The sequence below is a fragment of the Arachis ipaensis genome, chromosome B5 (genome assembly GCF_059453495.1).
Source record: "Arachis ipaensis isolate K30076 ecotype BB chromosome B5, ASM5945349v1, whole genome shotgun sequence".
NCBI lineage: Eukaryota > Viridiplantae > Streptophyta > Magnoliopsida > Fabales > Fabaceae > Arachis > Arachis ipaensis.
Window position 1 is genome coordinate 118,836,290 of NC_142440.1, and position 10,265 is coordinate 118,846,554.

Genomic DNA, 10,265 nt, shown 5'->3' on the forward strand with positions numbered 1-10,265 from the left:
AGTACTTAGTATACAAACTTCTAAGTTTGGTGTCCTGCATGCATTATTTGTTTAATCTTAGTTTTCCAACCATGTCTTTTCAAGTCAATAATACAGAGAATTGAAGATTCAGAACATGTAGCAGAGGAATTACAGAGAAAAAGCTAGGCGTTCAAAAAACCCAGTGAGGAAGGAAAACTGGCGTTTAAACGCCAGCCAGGGTACCTAGCTGGGCGTTAAACACCCAAAAAGGTAGCATTTTGGGCGTTAAACGCCAGAATGGATGCCATTCTGGGCTTTTAACGCCAGGAGGACACTAGAGGGAAGATTTTGTTTTTAATTCAAATCTTTTTCAAATATTCATAATTTTTCAAAATCAAATCTTTTTCAAATCATATCTCTTCAATCATATCTTTTTAAAATCAATTTCTTTCCATTTTTTAAATTATTATTATTTTCGAAAATCCTTGCTACAACTAATGATTTAATTCAAAATTTTCAAGTTGTTACTTGCCTATTAAGAAAGGATCAAATTTTAATTCTAGAATCATATCTTTTAATTTCCTGTTAGTTAAGTAATCAACTTTAATTTTTAAAAAAATTTCTCTTTTTAATTTGATTCTCAATCATATCTTCTCAATCATATCTTTTCAATCACATCTTTTTCAAAATTAATTTTCAATTATATCTTTTTGATTTCTAATTTCAAAATCTTTTCCAAAAATCACTTAATTTCTTTCCCAATCTTAGTTTTCGAAAATCATTTACCAAATTTTCAAAATTTCTTTTAATTATTTCAAAATCTTTTTACTTTAATTTCAAAAATTTTTTCCCTCTTCCCAAATCCTTCTATTTAAAGGACTAACACTTCTCCATTATCAGTAATTCGAACTATGTCCCTCTTGATAAGTTTGAATTCTCTCTTCTCTACCTCATCCTTCTATTTTTATTTTCCTTTGACACCTTAAGGAATATCTATACTGTGACATAGAGGATTCCATATTTTCTTCTCCTCTCTTTTCATATGAACAGGAGCAAGGACAAGGGCATTCTTGTTGAAGCTGATCCTGAACCTGAAAGGACCTTTAAGAGAAAGCTAAAAGAAGCTAAAGTACAACTCTTTATAGAGGACCTAATAGAAACTTTCAAACAAGAAGAAGCCATGGCAGCCAAAAATAACAACAATGCCAACAATGCAAGGAAGGTGCTTGGTGACTTTACTGCACCTACTCCCGACTTCTATGGGAGAAGCATCTCAATCCCTGCCATTGAAGCAAACAACTTTGAGCTTAAGCCTCAATTAGTTTCTCTGATGCAACAGAATTACAAGTTTCATGGACTTCCTTTGGAAGATCCTCATCAGTTCTTAGCTGAATTCTTGCAAATCTGTGACACTGTCAAGACCAATGGGGTTGATCCCGAGGTCTACAAGCTTATGCTCTTTCCCTTTGCTGTAAGAGACAGAGCTAGAACATGGTTGGATTCATAACCTAAAGAAATCCTAAACTCTTGGGAAAAACTAGTCAATGCCTTCTTGGCAAAGTTCTTTCCACCTCAAAAATTGAGCAAGCTTAGAGTGGAAGTCCAAACCTTCAGACAGAAGGAAGGTGAATCCCTCTATGAAGCTTGGGAAAGATACAAGCAATTGATCAGAAGGTGTCCTTCTGACATGCTTTTAGAATGGAGCATCATAGGTATCTTCTATGATGGTCTGTCTGAACTGTCCAAGATGTCATTGGACAGCTCTACTGGAGGATCTTTTCATCTGAAGAAGATGCCTGCAGAAGCACAGGAACTCATTAAAATGGTTGCAAATAACCAATTCATGTACACCTCTGAGAGGAGTCCTGTGAACAATGGGATGCCTCAGAAGAAGGTAGTTCTTGAAATTGATACTCTGAATGCCATATTGGCTCAAAACAAAATATTGACTCGGCAAGTCAATATGATTTCTCAGAGTCTGTCTAGAATGCAAGCAACAACAGTCAGTACCAAAGAAGCTTCATCTGAAGAAGAAGCTTATGATCCTGAGAACCCAGCAATGGAAGAGGTGAATTACATGGGAGAATCCTATGGAAACACCTATAATCCTTCATGGAGAAATCATCCAAACCTCTCATGGAAGGATCAACAGAGGCCTCAACAAGGCTTCAACAACAATAATGGTGGAAGAAATAGGTTTAGCCATGGCAAACCTTTTCCATCATCTTCTCAGCAACAAACAGAGAATTCCTAGCAGAACCACTCTGAATTAGCAACTATAGTCTCTGATTTAATAAAAACCACTCAAAGTTTCATGACTGAAACAAGGTCCTCCATTAGAAATTTGGAGGCACAAGTGGGTCAGCTGAGTAAGAAAGTTACTGAACTCCCTCCTAGTACTCTTCCAAGCAATACAGAAGAGAATCCAAAAGGAGAGTGCAAGGCCATCAACCTAACCCACACGGCCGAACCTGGAGAGGAGGAAGAGGCAGTGATCTCTATTGAGAAAGACCTCAATGGACGTCCACTGGCCTCCAAGGAGTTTACTAATGAGGAACCATAGGAATCTGAGGCTCACACTGAGACCATAGAGATTCTATTGAATTTACTTTTGCCATTCATGAGCTCTGATGAGTATTCTTCCTCTGAAGAGGATGAAGATGTTACTGAAGAACAAGTTGCTAAGTACCTTGGAGAAATCATGAAGCTAAATGCCAAGCTATTTGGTAATGAGACTTGGGAGGATGAACCCCCTTACTCACCAAAGAACTGGATGACTTGACTAGGCAGAAATTACCTCTGAAGAGACAAGATCCTGGAAAGTTCTCAATACCTTGTACCATAGACACCATGACCTTTGAGAAGGCTCTGTGTGACCTAGGGTCAAGCATAAACCTCATGCCTCTCTCTGTAATGGAGAAACAGGGATCCTTGAGGTACAAGCTGCAAAAATCTCACTAAAGATGGCAGACAATTCAAGGAAACAGGCTTATGGACTTGTAGAGGATGTCTTGGTAAAGGTTGAAGACCACTACATCCCTGCTGATTTCATAATCCTAGATACTGGGAAGTGTATAGATGAATTCCATCATCCTTGGTAGACCCTTCCTAGCCACATCAAAAGCTGTGATTGATGTTGATAGAAGAGAATTGGTCCTTCAAGTGAATGAGGACTCCCTTGTGTTTAAAGCTCAAGGATCTCCCTCTGTAACCATGGAGAAGAAGCATGAAAAGCTTCTCTCAATACAGAGTCAAACAAAACCCCCACATTCAAACTCTAAGTTTGGTGTTGGGAGGCCACAACCAAACTCTAAGTTTGGTGTTAAGAGGCCATCATCATGCTCTGAGTATCTGTGAGGCTCCATGAGAGCCCACTGTCAAGCAACTGACATTAAAGAAGCGCTTGTTGGGAGGCAACCTAATTTTACTTATCTATGTTAAATTTCTATTTTCCATTGTTATTTTATGTTTTTTGTAGGTTGATGATCATGTGAAGTCACAAAAACAATTGAAAAAGCAAAAACAAACTGAAAAATAGAATGAAAAATAGCACACCCTGGAGGAGAAGCCTACTGGCATTTAAACGCTAGTAAGGACAGCAGAATGGGCGTTAAACGCCCAGTCTGGCACCATTCTGGGCGTTAACGCCCAGTCTGGCACCATTCTGGGTGTTTAACGCTAGAAATGGGCACCAGACTGGCGTTTAACGCCAGAAAAGGGGAAGAAGCTAGCGTTAAACGCCAGAAATGGGCAACAACCTGGCGTTTAACGCCAAGATTGGCAGAAAAGGGCGTTTTGCAAGCCTAATTGGTGCAGGGATGAGAAATCCTTGACACCTCAGGATCTGTGGACCCCACAGGATCTCCACCAACTTCAACTCACTCTCGCTCTTCTTCACACCTTTTCATAATACTCTTCTCCATAAACCCTTTACCAATCCACATCCATCTATCATAAACCTCACCTACCTCACCATTCAAATTCAAACCACTTTCCCTCCCAAACCCACCCATACATGGCCGAACCTTACCCTCTCCCCACTCCTATATAAACCCATCTTCACCCCTTTATTTTCAATCATCTTAAACACTACTTCTCCCCCTTGGCCGAAATACTAACCCCCCTCCATCTCCTCTATTTCTTCTTCCTCTATTCTCTTCCTTCTTCTTTTGCTCGAGGACGAGCAAACCATCTAAGTTTGGTGTGGTAAAAGCGTTGCTTTTTATTTTTCCATAACCATTTATGGCACTTAAGGCCGGAGAAACCTCTAGAAAGAGAAAAGGGAAGGCAAAAGCTTCCACCTCCGAGTCATGGGAGATGGAGAGATTCATCTCAAGGGTGCATCAAGACCACTTTTATAAAGTTGTGGCCAAGAAGAAGGTAATCACCGAGGTCCCTTTTAAGCTCAAAAAGGGTGAATACCCAGAGATCCGACATGAGATTTGAAGAAGAGGTTGGAAAGTTCTCACCAACCCCATTCAACAAGTCGGAATCTTAATGGTTCAAGAGTTCTATGCCAATACATGGATCACCAAGAACCATGATCAAAGTGTGAACCCGGACCCAAAGAATTGGCTTACAATGGTTCGGGGGAAATACTTAGATTTCAGTCCGAAAATGTAAGGTTGGCATTCAACTTGCCCATGATGCAAGGAGATGCACGCCCCTACACTAGAAGGGTCAACTTTGATCAAAGGTTGGACCAAGTCCTCATAGACATTTGTGAAGAGGGCGCTCAATGGAAGAAAGATTCAAGAGGGAAGCCGGTTCAACTAAGAAGGCATGACCTCAAACCTGTGGCTAGGGGATGGTTGGAGTTCATCTAACGCTCAATCATTCCACTAGCAACCGGTCTGAAGTTACTATAGACCAGGCTATCATGATCCATAGCATCATGATTGGAGAGGAAGTAGAAGTTCATGAGGATATATCCCTAGAACTCTACAAGGTGGCGGACAAGTCCTCTACTTTGTCAAGGTTAGCCTTTCCTCATCTCATTTGTCACCTTTGCAATTCAGTTGGAATTGACATAGAGGAAGACATCCTCATTGATGAGGACAAGCCCATCACTAAGAAAAGGATGGAGCAAACAAGAGATCCCACTCATGGACAAGAGTATGAGGAAATTCTTCATCATGAAATCCCTGAGATGCCTCAAGGGATGCATTTTCCTCCACAAAATTATTGGGAGCAAATTAACACCTCCCTAGGAGAATTAAGTTCCAATATGGGACAACTAAGGGTGGAACACCAAGTGCATTCTATCTTCTTTCATGAAATTAGAGAAGATCAAAGAATCATGAGAGAGGAGCAACAAAGGCAAGGAAGAGACATTGAGGAGCTCAAGCAATCCATAAGATCTTCAAGAGGAAGAACTAGCTGCCATCTCTAAGGTGGACCCGTTCTTTAATTTCCTTGTTCTTTATTTTTTGTTTTTCGAATTTTTATGCTTTATGTTTATCTATGTTTGTGTCTTTATTACATGATCACTAGTGTCTTAGTGTCTATGTCTTAAAGCTATGAATGTCCTATGAATCTATCACCTTTCTTAAAAGAAAAATGTTTTAATCACAAAAGAATAAGAAGTACATGATTTCAAATTCATCCTTGAAACTAGTTTAATTATTTTGATGTGGTGACGATACTTTTTGTTTTCTGAATGAATGCTTGAACATTGCATATTTTTGAATTTGTTGTTTATGAATGTTAAAATTGTTGGCTCTTGAAAGAATAATGAAAAAGGAGAAATGTTATTGATAATCTGAAAAATCATAAAATTGATTCTTGAAGCAAGAAAAAACAGTGAATAGCTTGCAGAAAAAAAATGGCGAAAAAATAAAAGAAAGAAAGAAAAAGAAAAAAAAAGCAAGCAAAAAAAGCCAATAGCCCTTTAAACCAAAAGGCAAGGGTAAAATAAAAAGGATCCAAGGCTTTGAGCATCAGTGGATAGGAGGGCCTAAAGGAATAAAATCCTGGCCTAAGCGGCTAAACCAAGTTGTCCCTAACCATGTGCTTATGGCGTGAAGGTGTCAAGTAAAAACTTGAGACTGAGCGGTTAAAGTCGTGGTCCAAAGCAAAAAGAGTGTGCTTAAGAGCTCTGGACACCTCTAATTGGGGACTCTAGCAAAGCTGAGTCACAATCTGAAAAGGTTCATCCAGTTATGTGTCTGTGGCATTTATGTATCCGGTGGTAATACTGGAAAACAAAATGCTTAGGGTCACCGTGAAGACTCATAAAGTAACTGTGTTCAAGAATCAACATACTGAACTAGGAGAATCAATAACACTATCTGAATTCTGAGTTCCTATAGATGCCAATCATTCTGAACTTCAAGGGATAAAGTGAGATGCCAAAACTGTTCAGAGGCAAAAAGCTACTAGTCCCGCTCATCTAATTGGAGCTAAGTTTCATTGATATTTTGGAATTTATAGTATATTCTCTTCTTTTTATCCTATTTGATTTTCAGTTGCTTAGGGACAAGCAACAATTTAAGTTTGGTGTTGTGATGAGCGGATAATTTATTCGCTTTTTGGCATTGTTTTTAGTATGTTTTTAGTATGTTTTAGTTAGTTTTTATTATATTTTTATTAGTTTTTAAATAAAAATCACATTTCTGGACTTTACTATGAGTTTGTGTATTTTTCTGTGATTTCAGGTATTTTCTAGGCTTTCCATCAATATATAATAGTCCATACTTTGCCTGAGATTTGATGGCCCAAACTGGCGTTCCAAGTCAGCATAGAAATTCTGGCGTCAAAACGCCAGAACTGGTATAAAAGCTGGAGTTAAACGCCCAAACTGTCACAAAAGCTGGCGTTTAACTCCAAGAAAAGCCTCTACACGTGAAAGCTTCAACGCTCAGCCCAAGCACACACCAAGTGGGCCCTGAAGTGGATTCTGCATCATTTACTCATTTATGTAAACCTTAGGTTACTAGTTTTCTACAAATAGGACCTTTTGCTATTGTATTTTAAAACACTTGATCATACTTTTGATCATGGTTCTTTTGGTTCCCTCTCTGGGGCCGAAGCCAATGATCACTATTATCACTTTTGTATTTTCAACGGTGGAGTTTCTACACACCATAGATTAAGGTGTGGAGCTCTGCTGTTCCTCATGAATTAATGCAAAGTACTATTGTTTTTCTATTCAACTCAAGCCTATTTCTGTTCTAAGATATCCATTCATTCTTCAACATGATGAATGTGATGATCTGTGACACTCATCACCATTCTCACCTATGAACGCGTGCCTAACAACCACTTCTGTTCTACATGCAAACAAGCTTGAATGTGTATCTCTTGGGTTTCTAATCTAAGATTAGAACCTTCGTGGTATAGGCTAGAATCAATTGGCGGCCATTCCTGAGATCCGGAAAGTCTAAACCTTGTCTGTGGTATTCCGAGTAGGATTTGGGAAGGGATGACTGTGACGAGCTTCAAACTCGCGAGTGTTGGGCATAGTGACAGACGCAAAAGGATCAATGGATCCTATTCCAACATGATCGAGAACCAACAGCTAATTAGCCGTGCGGTGACTTTGACCATTTTCACTGAGAGGACGGGAAGTAGCCATTGACAACGATCATGCCCAACATAAAGCTTGCCATGGAAAGGTGTATGAATGATTGGAAGAAGGCAATAGGAAAGCAGAGGTTTAGAAGGAACAATGCATCTCCATACGCTTATCTGAAATTCCTACCAATGAATTGAATAAGTATCTCTATCTTTATTTTATGTTTTATTCATATTTTAATTATCAATTCTCCATAACCATTTGAATCCGCCTGACTGAGATTTACAAGATGACCATAGCTTGCTTCAAGCCGACAATCTCCGTGGGATCGACCCTTACTCACGTAAGGTTTATTACTTGGACGACCCAGTGCACTTGCTGGTTAGTTGTGTGGAGTTGTGACAAAGAATTGAGATTACAATTGTGTGTACCATGATGTTGGCGCCATTGATGATCACAATTTCGTGCACCACCTCCCCAACTTGTGCGTCCGCACAGGTTGAAATTCTTCCTCTGATGTGCGCACGCACTAGCTGTGCTAGCGCTGCAAACAGAACGCACTTCCCTGCCTGTGCGTGCGCACAAGTGTGTGTACGTCCGCACAGGTCAAAATTTTTGCAGGGTGTGCGTCCGCACAACGCTGTGCGCCCGCACATATCAAAAATCATGAAATTCTGCAACTTTGCAGAATTTCAGGTTTTTAACACCAACTTTGGTTGATCATAACTTCCTCTACAAAATTCAAATTTTTAAAAACTTTATACCGATTTAAAGGCTTTTCAAAGATCTTTATTTCTAATAAAATTTCAATCAGTTTTGAAAATCGAGGCAAAAGTTATGATCGAACAAAGTTCACCAAAAACCCAATTTTTACCAAACATCACAATTTCCACTATTTCTTTCCATACCCATTCCAAATCATACCAAACCATTCAAAACTCCACATTTCATCAAAATTCACCTATTATATCATAATACACCAATATTATCACATTCTCCTTCTCATTTCATCATCTTCAACATCCTCACCAATATATCACACTTTTACAACCATAATGCCAAATCATCCAATTCAATCATCACTTAGATCATCATTATGTCCTTTTCAAATTACGCAATCAATCATTATTATCATATTACCATCTGATAAACCCCTATTTTATGATTCGTCTTGTGCTCAATTAAGTGTTTTTATCAATTCTTCACCCGCTTATTCATATGAATTGCATGGTTTTACAATTCCTTCCTAATTTTATGATATATGAGAAAATATATTTCCTATGCTTTAAAATTATTTACTTTAATTATCCTTTATTACCATTCGATGTTGTGATATGTGTGTTAAGTAATTTCAGGCTTTATAAGGCAGGAATGGCTTAGAGGACAGAAAGGAAACATGCAAAAATGGAAGAAAGCCACAAAAATAGAGTTTTGAAGAAAAGGCAGTGACGCGCATGCGTGGACGATGCGGACGCGTGCCTAGCATAGAACGCAAGCGACGCGCACGCATGCACGACGTGGACGCGTGCTTGGCGCAAAATACAAATGATGCGGACGCGTGACTGATGCGTACGCGTGACAAAGAAAAACTCCAAACCACGCGAACACGTGACCCACGCGCACGCGTGACGGACGCCACGTGCAGTAATTTGCAAAAGTCGCCCCCAGCGAAGTCTGGACCCTTTTTGGCCCAAATTCAAGCCCAGAAACACATAATATAAGCCAGAGAATGGGAGAATCAAGGACAACAATTCAGACAATTTTCAGATTCACAATTTTAGGTTTTAGATGTAGTTTTTAGGGAGAGAGGCTCTCTCCTCTCTCTTAGGATTAGGATTAGGAGTTAGGATTTCTATTATGATTAGGCTACTTCTCTCCAATCCAGGTTCAATGTTCCCAACTTTAATTTTATGTTCTCTTCTACTTTTATATTCTAATTTTATGAATCTTTTCATGCTAGATTTGAATATTCTATTTAATAATAATTTGAGGTATTTCAGATTAATGATTGTTTTATTCTATTTATAATGCTTTCAATTTAATTTAGATTTATTTTCCTCTTTTTACTTTGGTTAAGTAATTGGTAACACTTGAGTTGTCAAACTCAGCAGTTGATTGAGATTTGGAAATTGCTGATTAATTTGGATTGCTCTAAAGCTAGTCTTTCCACAGGAGTTGACTAGTACTTGAAGATCAAATCAATTAGTCCACTTGACTTTCCTTTATTTAGTAAGGGTTAACTAAGTGGGAGCAAAATCCAATTCTCATCACACCTAATAAGGATAACTAGGATAGGATTTCCAGTTCTCATACCTTGCTAAGAGATTCTCTTTATAATTATTAATTTATTTTTGTTGCTGTTTAATTTACTTGTTCTCTATTTCAAAAAAAAAAACCCAAAAGCATGCCCTTTTTCCATAACTAAAAATAAATCATACTTCCCTGTAATTCCTTGAGAAGGCGACCCGATGTTTAAATACTTCGGTTATAAATTTTATTGGGTTTGCTTAAGTGACAACCAAAACTTTTGTACAAAAGGATTTTCTGTTAGTTTAGAAACTATACCTACAACGCGATTAATTTTGTGAATTTCTCTACTAGCAAAAATTCATATCGTTAAAGACGCGGACGCGTGCTTAGCGCAGAATACAAATGACGCGGACGGGTGACTGACGCGTACGTGTAACAAAGAAAAACTCCAAACCACGCGAACGCATGACCTACGCGCACACGTGACGGACGCCACGTGCAGGAATTTACAGAAGTCGCCCCCAGCGATTTCTGGGCC

At 38.8% G+C, this 10,265-nt stretch overlaps 1 non-coding gene across 1 annotated transcript; it reads right to left on the reverse strand.

The window, feature by feature from the left end:
- Window positions 1–1,546: 1,546 nt before the first annotated feature.
- LOC148565546 (small nucleolar RNA R71) lies at window positions 1,547–1,654 on the reverse strand. The gene has a single exon (XR_015884658.1). It is a non-coding gene; the product is annotated as a small nucleolar RNA R71 (small nucleolar RNA).
- Between the last annotated feature and the right edge of the window lie 8,611 nt (window positions 1,655–10,265).